This window comes from Notolepis coatsorum, assembly GCF_963971535.1.
Source record: "Notolepis coatsorum genome assembly, chromosome: 2".
NCBI classification, from domain to species: domain Eukaryota; kingdom Metazoa; phylum Chordata; class Actinopteri; order Aulopiformes; family Paralepididae; genus Notolepis; species Notolepis coatsorum.
Genome location: NC_140166.1, coordinates 100252428 through 100262426, shown reverse-complemented (window position 1 = coordinate 100262426; position 9999 = coordinate 100252428). Strand labels below are relative to the sequence as shown.

The window sequence follows — 9999 nt, the reverse complement described above, 5'->3', positions numbered from 1 at the left end:
TGGCGTCTGAAGTCGATGATGAGTTCTTGGGTTTTTTGTGATGAGGCCTATAAGGGTTGTGTCGTCTGCATATTTATATATTTTTACGGAGTTGTGGAGGGATATGAGCAGGTTAGTGTATAGGGAGAAACGCCAGGGTGAAAGGACGCAGCCTTGGGGGGCTCCTGTGCTGAGATATAAAGGGTTGGATGTGATGTTATTTATTTTGACCTTCTGTTGTCTGTTGGAGAGGAAGCTATGGATCCAGTGGCAGATGCAGGGGTCAATGTTCATGTCCAGTAGTTTATTGATGAGTTTGGCTGGGATAATTGTGTTGAATGCGGAACTGAAGTCCATAACCAGAATGCGGGCGTATGAGTTGCGGGTTTCCAGGTGTTGCAGCAGGTGATGAGTGGCTGTGTTGACTGTGTCATCCACAGACCTGTTGGTTCTGTAGGCAAATTGGTGTCACGGCATACAAGTATACAATGAAATGCGGGTGGTCTTGCCCGCAACGATGTGCAATACAGTGGTACAACATAATAGAATCCAATAAAAAACATTGTGCAATAAACAGGTAACATGGTGTTTTCGTTTTGGAAACTCGGCGACAATGGTGCCATGTAATCTGCGCAAGCCGGATACGGAGCCGTTCTGCCCAATGCCCATGCGCAGTAGAGACCTGCACGGTTATTTCCAGTGTTTACAGCAGAGCTGTCCCAAGTAGCTGCAGCTACCAACGTGTTGTCAAGTTATTGTTATAAGAAGCCCAGTCCAAAACTACAACAGTCTGCATACCCTTAACAATTGTGTGTATTGAGCCATATTGTACCCATTCTGCAATCTGTTAAATAAAGTTTTCATCCATTTCTAATAGCCTCGATGCTAACTATATACATCGAGAATGCCATTCACATTAGCATGTAGCTAACAACATCGGAGATCTTTTTGTGAGACTAAACTATTCGCTCTTGGTGGTAAATTGTGTTGATGTTGGTTTTGTTTCATCAACAAATATGAGGCAGAACACAGTGAATGTATCCGTTTTGTTTATTGCACGTTCTTTGCTGAAAAATAAATGCTACGTTGGCTAAATGGCTCACACGAGGCATTTAAAGATGGTGGATTGTTGATTTTTAGCAGGAAGTGTATTGGCACATTCAACTTTTCTGATTGGTTGAAAATGGCCTTCATGTTTGAACTACATCGCCACCTACTGCTTTGGCATTGTACTACATGTATATACATCACTGTGCTCAGGAGGCAAAAACGATGTCTAACTTGCCTGCCATTACGTAGTGTTCTGAAAACCGAAACTGAAACGAAAACCGGGCCTAGTGTAACCGCAGCCTTAGGCTAAGGTTACACGAGGGGAAAACAAAAACGTTGCATTTTCACTTGTGAAAATGTCAGTCAGGTTAGACGGCGCGTTGTCTCCTGAGCTCTCTCGTTGTCAGAAGCCCCTAGCATGGTCAGACGGCACGGCAATGATCTCATCACTGAATTCAACACAGCATGCGCAGGCAGATACTAGTCACGAGCACACAGAGCGTGCGTGTGTGAGCGATTCGAGTGCGTGTAAAAGCACAGCAGAGCCCCGCTCCTCGTGCAGACTGAGAGCGCATGTGTGTGCGACTCAAGTCGCGAGTGTGTGTAAAAGCACAGCACCGCTCCTGTTCAGACAGAGATTAGAAAACGGAAAACAAGATTAGTTTGCGATGTTTAAATTCCTCGAGAAAAAAAACTAATTTCTCAAGTACCGATAGCAGAACGGTTACGTTTAAATTGTTTGTTTCTTCCTCAGCGACGTGGACGTTGGGGTCTAGTGCGCCCGCGCTTGACTACAGCAACGGTTCGTGCAAGGTTAGATGACACTGTTCCAAGGGTCTTTTGACAACGAAGACACCTTGAGTGTTGCTGCTGGGCAAAAGAAAATGCCAGCTAAAACGCTGTTGCCATTCGACTTGGACGTGCAAACGAAATCATAAGAAAAAGCAACGTTGTTTTTCTCTCGTGTAACCTTAGCCTTAGTCTTTGCTTCCTCTCGCTCTACCGGTTTGGTTACTTTTGTTTGTTTGGAAGCATGCCTTTGTTTTTACACTTCAAACATTCATGCTGCACATACACTCTCATCCATGCACTGCCTACACACTGATACTCATCCATATTGGCCGACATATATTCTTTTCTATAGTTATATTTAAATAAATACATGTTATTTCTTAAATTGTGCTTGTGTCTCCCTTTTTGTTACAAGCTTGAGCCAGCTCGTAGCACACACACTACATGACAGTTCCAGTTCTCTTTCACGGAGGTCAAAACAGCCGTTCCAGAGGCCTGGATGTCCAGTGTGTCTGGTGGGACAATCGTGTCTGAACGAGGCGCTTCCAACAGTCATCTTTTACTATAAGGAGACAGAACAAGGGTCCAATCAATATATGGGAAATAAGAGTGGGCTGGAACATACATATATTACACTACAGCCAATTACAACAGACTAGTCCCACGTCCATGAGCAGGTATATTGTAGTTCATATCGTCCCCAATTCAATCCGAGACATCATGGTAGACGAGCAGAAAGCGCAGGGACATTGATTTAGCATCTCAGAATATTAAAACCCAGGGGTTCCTCACAAGAAGAGGTCCCAGGCTGTCAAGGATGCAGCATGTGATGAACTTGGGAGAACTTGAGCGCTACAGTCTTGAGAGCATAGTAGTATAGACATATTGGCATAGTAGGTAGTAGTATAAACATTAGCATAGTAGGTACTGGTAGTAGTAGACATATTATATTAGCATAGTAGGTTGTATATGCATATTAGCATAGTAGGTAATATAGACATATTAGCATAATATGCAGTAGTATACATATTAGCATAGTAGGTAGTATAGACATACTAGATAGTAGTATATGCATATTAGCATAGTAAGTAGTAATGACATTCAAATCTGCACATTACTAAACCATCACCTCCTTCTCCCTTGACATCCATACCACTTCAAAGCCTTACGTTACTCCCCTACAAGATTAAATTGTCATGCTTTAGTAGGAATTAATCAGTGTTCTCTGCTCACCTCAATCAGTTTAGGCTGTGATCTGCTTGACCAAACCTGGTGAATCTCCTCCTTCAGCGTAGCTCCGCGACTGTAATGAGAATGACACCTTTTAGAAACAGACCACCCTTCCAATGCTTTATTTGTTGAGACATAAGTTCACACAGAACATATTTCCACCCAATCTATTCCCCTATGAATTATAACAGACTAGTCCCACGTCAATGACCAGGTATATTGTAGTTGTTCATCATGTCGTCCCCAATTCAATCCGAGACGTCATGGTAGACGAGCAGAAAGCGCAGGGACATTGATTTAGCATCTCGGAATATTAAAACCCAGGGGTTCCTCACAATTAGAGGTCCCAGGCTGTCAAGGATGCAGCATGTGATGAACCTGGAGGGCTGTTAAACTAAATGTGTTTCTCTAGTAGTCCGGATGTGTGAGAAATATATAAACTGCAACGTTGCCCGAGATTACCATTCACACCATTAATGTAGACCAACAATGTTCAGTTCACACTACTTTACACAATTAACTTGGACCAACTATGTCCAGTTCACACTACTTCAAAAGCCTTACGTTACTCTACAAGATTTAATTTTCATGCTTTAGTAGGAATGAATCAGTGTTCTCTGCTCACCTCAATCAGGTTAGGCTGTGATCTGCTTGACCAAACCTGGTGAATCTCCTCCTTCAGCTTAGCTCCGAGACTGTAATGAGAATGACACCTTTTAGAAACAGACCACCCTTCCCATGCTTTATTTATTGAGAAATAAGTTCACACAGAGAACATATTTCCACCCACTCTATTCCCCTATGAATTATAACAGACTAGTCCCACGTCAATGACCAGGTATATTGTAGTTGTTCATCATGTCGTCCCCAATTCAATCCGAGACGTCATGGTAGACGAGCAGAAAGCGCAGGGACATTGATTTAGCATCTCGGAATATTAAAACCCAGGGGTTCCTCACAATTAGAGGTCCCAGGCTGTCAAGGATGCAGCATGTGATGAACCTGGAGGGCTGTTAAACTAAATGTGTTTCTCTAGTAGTCCGGATGTGTGAGAAATATATAAACTGCAACGTTGCCAGAGATTACCATTCACACCATTAATGTAGACCAACAATGTTCAGTTCACACTACTTTACACAATTAACTTGGACCAACTATGTCCAGTTCACACTACTTCAAAAGCCTTACGTTACTCCTCTACAAGATTCAATTTTCATGCTTTAGTAGGAATTAATCAGTGTTCTCTGCTCACCTCAATCAGTTTAGGCTGTGATCTGCTTGACCAAACCTGGTGAATCTCCTCCTTCAGCTTAGCTCCGAGACTGTAATGAGAATGACACCTTTTAGAAACAGACCACCCTTCCCATGCTTTATTTATTGAGACATAAGTTCACACAGAGAACATATTTCCACCCACTCTATTCCCCTATGAATTATAACCGACTAGTCCCACGTCAATGACCAGGTATATTGTAGTTGTTCATCATGTCGTCCCCAATTCAATCCGAGACGTCATGGTAGACGAGCAGAAAGCGCAGGGACATTGATTTAGCATCTCGGAATATTAAAACCCAGGGGTTCCTCACAATTAGAGGTCCCAGGCTGTCAAGGATGCAGCATGTGATGAACCTGGAGGGCTGTTAAACTAACTGTGTTTCTCTAGTAGTCCAGATGTGTGAAAAATATATAAACTCCAACGTTGCCAGAGATTACCATTCACACCATTAATGTAGACCAACAATGTTCAGTTCACACTACTTTACACAATTAACTTGGACCAACTATGTCCAGTTCACACTACTTCAAAAGCCTTACGTTACTCTACAAGATTTAATTTTCATGCTTTAGTAGGAATGAATCAGTGTTCTCTGCTCACCTCAATCAGTTTAGGCTGTGATCTGCTTGACCAAACCTGGTGAATCTCCTCCTTCAGCTTAGCTCCGAGACTGTAATGAGAATGACACCTTTTAGAAACAGACCACCCTTCCCATGCTTTATTTATTGAGACATAAGTTCACACAGAGAACATATTTCCACCCACTCTATTCCCCTATGAATTATAACCGACTAGTCCCATGTCAATGACCCGGTATATTGTAGTTGTTCATCATGTCGTCCCCAATTCAATCCGAGACGTCATGGTAGACGAGCAGAAAGCGCAGGGACATTGATTTAGCATCTCGGAATATTAAAACCCAGGGGTTCCTCACAATTAGAGGTCCCAGGCTGTCAAGGATGCAGTGTGTGATGAGGCTGTTAACATTCAGTAAGTTGACTTAAAGTACAGTATGTTCTTCAAAAAATTTATTATTTACTCACAGTTGCATTCATGTCTGTATGTAGACCTTTAGGTTAGTCATGTTGGAGCTGGTTTCTTACAGCTACTAGTCAGTACAATCAAGTGCCCAAGTTACCCACAGCCTCCTGCATGGCTGGACCTAAGAATATGTTGAGACGATGGGACTTTTGCAAACTAAATTATTTTGATTCTATTCATTTTATTATTAGAATATTTTTTCTCACATATCGGGCTACAAGGAAATATTACTATGCTGGTCATAAAGGTCCTATAGATAAAATGGTCAAGTAGAGTAATCATTAAAAAAAAAGTGTAGAATAAAAGTATTGCTCCCGCATCAAAAAAGGTTTATTAATTACTTTGTGTTCATTTTTTTTACATCTAATGATTTACATCGAACGATGAATGTTATCTTTAAGGTGTCTTGAAAGTTATCATTTTCTCTTGTAGCTCAATATGTGATCAACAAAACCTGATGAGTGTGTCAACATTATATATAGACACACATTATTCCTTGTTCCTGTTTTCCTATAAAATCCCATTGTCTCTACTTCCTGGGTCCAGCCATGTAAGGGGGCCATAGCTAGCCATGGCACTCATATTGACATCACAGACTGTCGAACCTGGACCCCTTGTTGATGCATGACAAGCATCTAAGTCCTCCTTCCAGCTGGCCACCTAGAAAGAGGACAAGTTGATGGGAAATGCTTTAATAAAACATGTTTTTGGTAAACAGCTTCTCTGTTACAGACAGTGGGTGACAATATTGTCACAAGGAAATATGAAATTACCTACCTGGGTTCCATCCTAGAGGCAAATCTTTCCTGTGACAAAATGGCAACCAATGTAATAAAAAAAGTCAAGATTCTTGTACCGGATCTCCTCTCGGGTAAACAAGAACAAGAATACCCTGAAGACTTAACAGCAGCACTCATTCAAGGGTACTACGACTATGCTTACACATCATGGTACCAAAGCACCTCAAAAGCCATAAAAAAAAAGACTACAAACACAAAACAAACTGATCAGACTACTGCTTGACCTACGGGAGGCTGCAATTCGAAACTGGCCACTGTGAATGTTCCAAACCCCCTCCCACCCACCCCTACTAATGTACAGTCTCCTCACCATCATGTATATATTTTCTGCTAGATTCCCTGGCTAACAGTACTGTATATTTGCATATCGTATGTCACAAATGTAACTATATAGTACATATATCTGTATGTCCCCATGCCATAATTGTCATGTATGTCATGAATTGAAAATGGGGGACCCTGATGTAAAGTTAAACAAGACAAAAGTCTTTCTCTGGTCTGCATCCCATTAACAATATTGTGTATTGAGCTGTACTGTACCCATTCTGCCATCTGTTAAATAAAGTTCTCATTCATTCACCTGTGATAAACTACCAAGTGGTAAACGTCCACGATACCAGAGTTTACGAGTTGTGAGGTTTCACTTTCACCGCTTGTTGTGCAAATACACGTATGAACATAGATTATCATGAGAAATCATCAGAAATATGACGACGACATGCTGGGATCCCTACCATTTGGTCACGTGATACATTTCCGACTTTGAGGAGCGACTGAATCCACCATTACTAAGGTGACTCGAGTGGACGTGGTTGTGATGCATTTGGTTCATACACATTAGGGTGTGTCAGCAACACACACAAAAACAAAAGACCAGTACTCCTTGTCCACAACCGTCAATGTATCACGTGTTAATGAGACTAAAACGAATCTGACATTTTAATATTAGCTACATCGTCCACGTGGATGCTGCTGCTGTTAGCCTAGCAGGATAGTTAGCTAGTGTTAGCCTAGCAGGTTAGCTAGTGTTGGCTAACGTTATAACGACAGAACGCTTAGTCATCTTAATGTAAACTATCCATTCGAGGTTGACAACACAGTGAATAACGATACTTGGTGGTGGTATTTCGCAGCAGTGATGTGAACCTGTTCACTTCCACACTCATCTATTCAAAACCGTTTACTTAGTCACTTACTTGAGTTTGGACAGAAGGGACAACGTGCCCTCATTCTAGGATCCAAGCAGAAAGAAAGGAGGAAAGGAACCAATAGCATATATCTGGAGAGCCGCAAGCCCAACGTCTGGGCGGGGCTTCGTGGCTTGGACGCGTCTCTACATTTCGTAGCCGCATTTCGAGTAGGGGGTATCTGCAGAGCCGCAGAGCCAGGCTGGACGGGTTGGAGGTGGGGCTTCGTGGTCTGGACAAGTATTATGGTGCGTTCACGTCAGGTGGGAAGAAGCGGAAGAACCAGCTTCCGACTGGGAAAAGCCATTCACGTCAGCCTCCTAGTGGTAATTCCTACTAGGTCATATGGGAGTTTTTTATATACCCCGATATCTCCCACTTCGCGTCCCGAAATGCGGAAGTATCAACCATCATGGCAGCAAGCTTGACGGCGATGTCGGCAATACAAGTTAAATGATCACTTTGATCACATAATCAGAATAATACAATCATACTGCTGTACTCTTCATATGAAAAACGAGCTATACTTGCTGCTGTTCGTCTACAGTTGATTTTAAAGTAACTTGCTAACGACTTGTAGCAGTAGGCTAACAGTAGGCTAAGATTGCCATCTTGGATGTGGGCGTTTCCTCGAGTTCAACGCGTGAATGCTTCCTAGTTGTAGCAACGAGATGTCATCTGGTTCGTCCGCTTCTTCCCACCTGACGTGAACGCACCATTAGTGGTCTGGACCATAGATATCTATAGAACACTAGATAGCTTAAGGCGGAGTCACCAGCGTCACTGAACCGCCGCCATCTTGCTCCAGTTAGCCTTGAGTGAGAGTGAGTGAGCTGCACAGACAAAAATACTCATAACTCGCTGAAATATTGACGGATTTACAAACGGGTTGGTTTGCTATAAACATCAAAGATGTAGTTATGATACTGCATACTTATAAAAAAAAAAAATTAAAGATGTTTTTTTTTACAAACCGCTTAATAGCCACGTTAATAATTCTTGTAATAAACCAAACCGTTTGTAAATCCGTCAATATTTCAGCGAGTTATGAGTATTTTTGTCTGTGCAGCTCACTCACTCTCACTCAAGGCTAACTGGAGCAAGATGGCGGCGGTTCAGTGACGTCGCTCTCCATTGGCCGGCAGCGCGGGCAAGCTATCTAGTGTTCTATATATATCTATGGTCTGGACAAGTATTGCGGATGAGGGGGGGGGGGGGGGGGGGCTCTCTCGCTATGTGTTGGAGTGCGCAATGTGTATGCGCATGCGTGTGGACTGGAGCACGTGAGAGTATAAAGAGTCAATTTTTTGAAACCTGTCCAATCTTTCGCCGTCGACTAAAGACTCACTACTTCAACCATTATCTAAATAAAAAAAATCTAACCCTAACTAACCTTACTGTCATGCACTTGTCCTAATAAACTAACCTACACTGTAGCACTCAACACTTTATGAACATTGTTACTCAGCTGATAGAGTTGTGCCCTTCCTGATGGCTTGTCGTACAGAACTTGTAAGTCGCTTTGGATAAAAGCGTAGGCTAATCATAAATGTCTAGATGTAACATTACTGTCTATGTACCTATGTAAACGAGACGAAAGTTAAGTTTACTCTATTATTTCTTCCGTCGACTAAAGACTCACTTCTTCAACCATTATCTGAATAAAAAAAATCTAACCCTAACTAACCTTACTGTCATGCACTTGTCCTAATAAACTAACCTACACTGTAGCACTCAACACTTTATGAACATTGTTACTGAGACGAAAGTTAAGTTTACTCTATTATTACTAGATCTGGTATGTCATAAATGTCTAGATGTAGCAGTACTGTCTATGTACAAGTTTACTCTATTATTACTAGATCTGGTATGTCATAAATGTCTAGATGTAACATTACTGTCTATGTACCTATGTAAACGAGACGAAAGTTAAGTTGAAAATGGGGGAAGGTAAGTTGAAAATGGGGGATCTATGTAAACTAGCATGGCTTTGTCATTATTCCAATGTACCCAACCCCCCCCCCCCCCCCACCTCCAATGTACAGCCCCACCCAACCCCACCTACCCAACCTCCTCCAATGTACAGTTTCTATGTCAAATGTATGTCAGTATTCCAATGTACAGTGTGTGTCCCCCCTACCCAACCCCCCCCCCCCCACCTCCAATGTACAGCCCCACCCCACCTACCCAACCTCCTCCAATGTACAGTTTCTATGTCAAATGTATATACACTCTTTTTCTGGATTTTTTTAGTATCACAAATAGTACTGTATTTGAAAATCTGGTATGTCATAAATGTATAGATGTAGCAGTACTGTCTATCTGTATGTCGTGTGTGTCATATGATGAATTGAAAATGGGGGACCCTGATGGAAACAAGACGAAAGTCTTTCTCAGGTCTGCATCCTCTTAACAATTGTATGTATTGAGCTGTACTGTACTGTACCCATTCTGCAATCTGTTAATAAACTTTTCAATCAATCAATCAATCAACGAGACGAAAGTGAAGTTGAAAATGGTGCGCAGTAGTGCAAATACTTGTCCAGACCACTAATACTTGTCCAGACCACGAAGCCCCGCCTCCAACCCGTCCAGCCTGGCTCTGCGGCTCTGCAGATACCTCCTATTGGAGTACGCATTTCTG

The 9999-nt window shown here is 42.2% G+C and overlaps 1 long non-coding RNA gene across 3 annotated transcripts; it reads right to left on the bottom strand.

The window, feature by feature from the left end:
* Window positions 1-1014: 1014 nt before the first annotated feature.
* Window positions 1015-7404, bottom strand: LOC311223180. 3 transcript variants are annotated; one of them, XR_014619402.1, is made up of 7 exons: window positions 7365-7404; window positions 5371-6028; window positions 4928-4997; window positions 4304-4373; window positions 3677-3746; window positions 3055-3124; window positions 1015-2383 (listed from the first exon to the last, which is right to left on the bottom strand). It is a non-coding gene; the product is annotated as an uncharacterized lncRNA (long non-coding RNA). The 3 variants fall into 3 exon arrangements; XR_014619403.1 differs by lacking the exon at window positions 4304-4373; XR_014619404.1 differs by lacking the exon at window positions 4928-4997.
* Between the last annotated feature and the right edge of the window lie 2595 nt (window positions 7405-9999).